The following is a 5,356-nucleotide window of genomic DNA, read 5'->3' on the forward strand; positions in this document are numbered from 1 at the left end:
ACCTCTTTGCACTTAATCGATCATAACTTGACCTCCAGAGGTCCAAATGAAGCAGTTCTAGTTGTATTGGAAAGCTAACATCTGTGGCTTCAAAATGATATAAAAGTTGCCATAGTTGCCTACGTTTAGTGATGCGTATGCATTGTTCCACGCACAGACGTCGCATGATCAGTGTGGGCCATTTGGAGCAACTCGTGGCCAGTAATTTCTAGCTCATTTGGGGCCCAATCCAACCCATTTCTGATGCTATTGAACCCAAGGATTGAAGGGGGATGAACTAAGTAGTCATAGTAGAGTTTTAATCATGTTTTAGGATAGAATTCTAGAGAGAGAAGCTCTCTCTTTTCTCTAGAATTAGGATTAGTTTAGATTCAAATCTCTTCTTAGATTTAGGTTTTAATTTTTGTTTTCATCTACTTTTCCTTTCAATTTCTTGTTACTACACCCTTATTCTTTTAGTTTCATTTGTTATTTTCCTTTATCTTGTTATTCTCATGTTCATGCACTTTTATTTCCTTTAATTTTCATTTAATGCAATTTATGTTTTATGTTTCCTCTTGTTTAATTGATTTGTTATTGTCGTTTCATTACTTGAATAGTAGTAGATTTACATTCCTTCAATTTTATCTTGCTTTCTTTTTATACCTTCCAAGTGTTTGACAAAATTCTTAGACGGATATTAGAGTAGATTTTTGTGTTCTTGGCTAGGGATGGTAACTTAGGTGACCTTGAGTTACTAATGTCCAAGTGATTGATAATTGATGTCCATTGACACTAGCTTTCACTAAGTCAATTAGTGAGTGGCTAGGACTTATGGAGTGGGATTGATAAAGCTCATTTGACTTTCCTTCACTTGTTAGAGGATGACTTAATAAGATTGATCCTTGCAATTTTCATATTGTGGCTAGTGACAAAGATAGAGATCCTTAACCATCAACCCTTTCCAAGACCTTTTTTTACCATTTGAGTTCCTTTACTTTCTTATCATTTATGTTTTTTGTCTCTTATATCAAAAACCCCAAAAGATACAATCCATATCCAATAATTGAGCACTTCATTGCGATTCCTAGGGAGAACGACCCGGGATTAATACTCTCAATTATTTTATTGGGGTTGAACTTGTAACAACCAAAATTAAATTTAATTTGAGGATTCGTTGTTAGTTTAGAACTATACTTGCAACGAGATATTTTGTTAAAATTCTTTATCATCAATAATCCTCACATCAAATTTTGGCGCCGTTGCCAAGTAATTGCAATGGTGTTATGTTATTGGCTATTGTGAATATGTCCATATTGTGAATATCTTGCTTTTTGGTTATTTCTATGTCTTGTTAGTAATTAGGAGTTTACTTTTTCTTTGCCTTTTTGATATTTTTATTTTGATTTCCTCTTGTCCATATGAATTTTCATCCTTGTGGTTTTAGATGTGGTTGTAACTATGTTGAAGGTAATGGAAACTTGAATGATGGCTCACATTATGGGAGAGATTTATTTTTGAGAATGGAGCCACATCCATATGAGCAATCACCATGGCAACCTCCTCATTCAAGCTACTATGATGGTAATCCCTCCTATAATGCATATCATTCCAATGGATATGATGGTTCTTATCATGATTATGCCACTCAACCACCATCATTCCATGCACCATACTCTCAACATAGCCCTCAAACACCATCATTCCAACCACCATATTCTCAATCCACATCCTATTTCCATCAATCACCTCCACATAATCCTAATCCATATTCTCCCTATACATACCCTTGTGATAATTATGACCAAGCACCCATTGAACCACCACCACTTTATCATTTCTACCCTTCTAACCAAGTTTCCATGGATGATACACTTGATATTATTCTTCAAGAGCAAAAGGAGCTTCAAACCTCACTTAATACCACCTTCACCAGTTTTGCTTCCACCCTCCTAGAGCTTACATCTCGTATACCTCTACTTTTACCAACAACCAAAGCACCTTCCAACCTCCAAGCTTTAGTGCATCTCCTTTTCAAACACATGATGAATGAGAGAAATCAACCAAAGAGAGGAGCATGAAGGAGATTTTGGATTCTCAACTTAAGAACAAGGAAATGAAGTCTGTTTTGCAACAAGTGGAAGGGATGGAGATTGTTGAAGTAGAAGAAGTTGAAGAAGACCTAGGGGAGGTTGAACAAAAAGAAAACTCCATCGTTGAAGATGACTCTACACCAAGTAACAATGGTGATTGATGAGCGGATAATTTATACGCTTTTTGGCATTATTTTTAGGTAGTTTTTAGTATGATCTAGTTACTTTTAGGCATGTTTTCATTGGTTTTTATGCTAAATTCACATTTCTGGACTTTACTATGATTTTGTGTGTTTTTTTGTGATTTCAGGTATTTTCTGGCTGAAATTGAGGGACCTGAGCAAAACTGATAGGAGGCTGACAAATGACTGCTGATGTTGTTGGAATCTGACCTCCCTGCACTCAAAATATATTTTCTGGAGCTACAAAACTCCAAATGGCGCGCTCTCAACGGCGTTGGAAAGTAGACATCTAGAGCTTTCCAGCAATATATAATAGTCTATACTTTATTCGAGATTTAACAACGTAAATTGGCGCTCAACGCCAGTTCCATGCTGCATTCTGGAGTCAAACGCCAGAAACACGTCACGAACCAGAGTTGAACGCCCAAAACACGTTACAACTTGGCGTTCAACTCCAAGATAAGCCTCAGCTCGTGGATAGATCAAGCTCAGCCCAAGCACACTCCAAGTGGGCCCCGAAAGTGGATTTATGCATCAATTACTTACTTCTGTAAACCCTAGTAGCTAGTTTAGTATAAATAGAACATTTTACTATTGTATTAGACATCTTTGGTCTCAGTTTTATTTTATTATTCATCTAAGGAGACTATTGATCAGTTTTGGGGGCTGGCCATTCGGCCATGCCTGGATAGATCAAGCTCAGCCCAAACATACACCAAGTGGGCCCCGGAAGTGGATTTATGCATTAATTACTTACTCCTGTAAACCCTAGTAGCTAGTTTAGTATAAATAGAACTTTTTACTAGTTTATTAGATATCTCTGGATTGTATTTTTGATCTGGTGATCACGTTTTGGGGGCTGGCCATTCGGCCATGCCTGGACCTTTCACTTATGTATTTTCAACGGTGGAGTTTCTACACACCATAGAATAAGGGTGTGGAGCTCTGCTGTACCTCAAGTTTTAATTCAATTACTACTATCTTCTATCCAATTCGATTTATTCCTGTTCTAAGATATTCGTTGCACTTCAATTTGAGGAATGTGATGATCCGTGACACTCATCATCATTCTCACCTATGAACGCGTGTGACTGACAACCACTTCCATTCTACTTAAGACCGGGCGCATATCTCTTGGATTCTTTGATCAGAATCTTCGTGGTATAAGCTAGAATTGATGGCGGCATTCATGGGAATCCGGAAAGTCTAACCTTGTCTGTGGTATTCCGAGTAGGATTCCGGGATTGAGTGACTGTGACGAGCTTCAAACTCCTGAAGGCTAGGCGTTAGTGACAGACGCAAAAGAATCATTAGATTCTATTCCAACCTGATTGAGAATCGACAGATGATTAGCCGTGCTGTGACAGAGCATTTTGACCATTTTCACTGAGAGGATGGGATGTAGCCATTGACAACAGTGATGCCCTACATACAGCTTGCCATAGAAAGGAGTGATGAAAAACCAGAAGGAAGAAGTAGGAAAGTAGAGATTCAGAAGGAACACAGCACCTCCATACACCTATCTGAAATTCCCACCATTGGATTACATGAGTAAATTTATCTTTATTTTATATTTATTTTATTATCATTATTTAAACCAATAATCTCTTAATCCATTTAAATCCGCCTGACTGGGATTTACAAGATGACCATAGCTTGCTTCATACCAACAATCTCTGTGGGATCGACCCTTACTCACATAAGGTATTACTTGGATGACCCAGTACACTTGCTGGTTAGTTGTGCGGAGTTGTGACAATGTGTAATTCATGTTTAAGAGCACCAAGTCTTTGGTGCCATTGTTGATGATCACAATTTCGTCCACCAAGTTTTTGGCGCCGTTGCCGGGGATTGTACGAGTATGGACAACTGACGGTTCATCTTGTTGCTCAGATTAGGTAATTTTCTTTTTGTTTTGTTTTCAAAAATTTTTCAAAAAAAAAATTTTTCCTTTTTTTTTCGAAAATAAATAAAGAAAATACCAAAATATCATAAAATCATAAAAACCAAAAATATTTCGTGTTTCTTGTTTGAGTCTTGAGTCAATTTTTAAGTTTGGTGTCAATTGCATATTCATATTGTTCTTGCATTTTTTCGAAAAATTCATGCATTCATGGTGTTCTTCATGATCTTCAAGTTGTTCTTAGTAAGTCTTCTTGTTTGATCTTGATGATTTCTTGTTTTGTATCTTTTGTTGTTTTTCATGTGCATCTTTGCATTCATATTTTCTAAGCATTAAAGATTTCTAAGTTTCGTGTCTTGCATGTTTTATTTGCATCAAAATTTTTTCAAAAATATGTTCTTGATGTTCATCATGATCTTCAAAGTGTTCTTGGTGTTCATCTTGACATTCATAGTGTTCTTGCATGCATGTGTTTTGATCCAAAATTTTCATGTTTTGGGTCATTTTTATGTTTTTCTCTCTCATCATTAAAAATTCAAAAAAATCAAAAAAATATCTTTTCCTTAATTTTCTCATAATTTTCGAAAATTTGACTTGACTTAGTAAAAAATTTTTAAAATTAGTTGTTTCTTACAAGTCAAGTCAATTTTTCAAATTTAAAAATCTTATCTTTTCAAAATCTTTTTCAAAAATCAAATCTTTTTCATTTTTCTCACTATTTTTCGAAATTTTTTTTAAATTGAATTTTAACATGAAAGTAACAAGCTTCAAATTGAATTTTACTTTTCCACCCTTAATTGTTCCATATTGTGGCTCAAATCTTCTAAGGAAGTGTTGAGTTGTTCCCAATAGTTGTTGGGAGGAAAGTGCATCCCTTGAGGCATCTCAGGGATTTCTTGATGATGAGCTTCCTCATGCATCTCTTGAGAACCGTGAAGGGTCTCTCTTGCTTGCTCCATCCTCTTCTTGGTGATGGGCTTATCCTCTTCAATGGGGATATCTCCTTCTATGATAACTCCAGCTGAGTAACATAAATGGCAAATAAGGTGAGGAAAAGCTAGCCTTGCCATGGTGGAGGGCTTGTCGGCTATTTTGTAGAATTCATTGGAGATGACTTCATGAACTTCTACTTCCTCTCCAATCATGATGCTATGAATCATGATGGCCCGATCCACAGTAACTTCAGATCGGTTGCTAGT

This window comes from Arachis duranensis, chromosome 3, assembly GCF_000817695.3.
Source record: "Arachis duranensis cultivar V14167 chromosome 3, aradu.V14167.gnm2.J7QH, whole genome shotgun sequence".
Classification (NCBI taxonomy): domain Eukaryota; kingdom Viridiplantae; phylum Streptophyta; class Magnoliopsida; order Fabales; family Fabaceae; genus Arachis; species Arachis duranensis.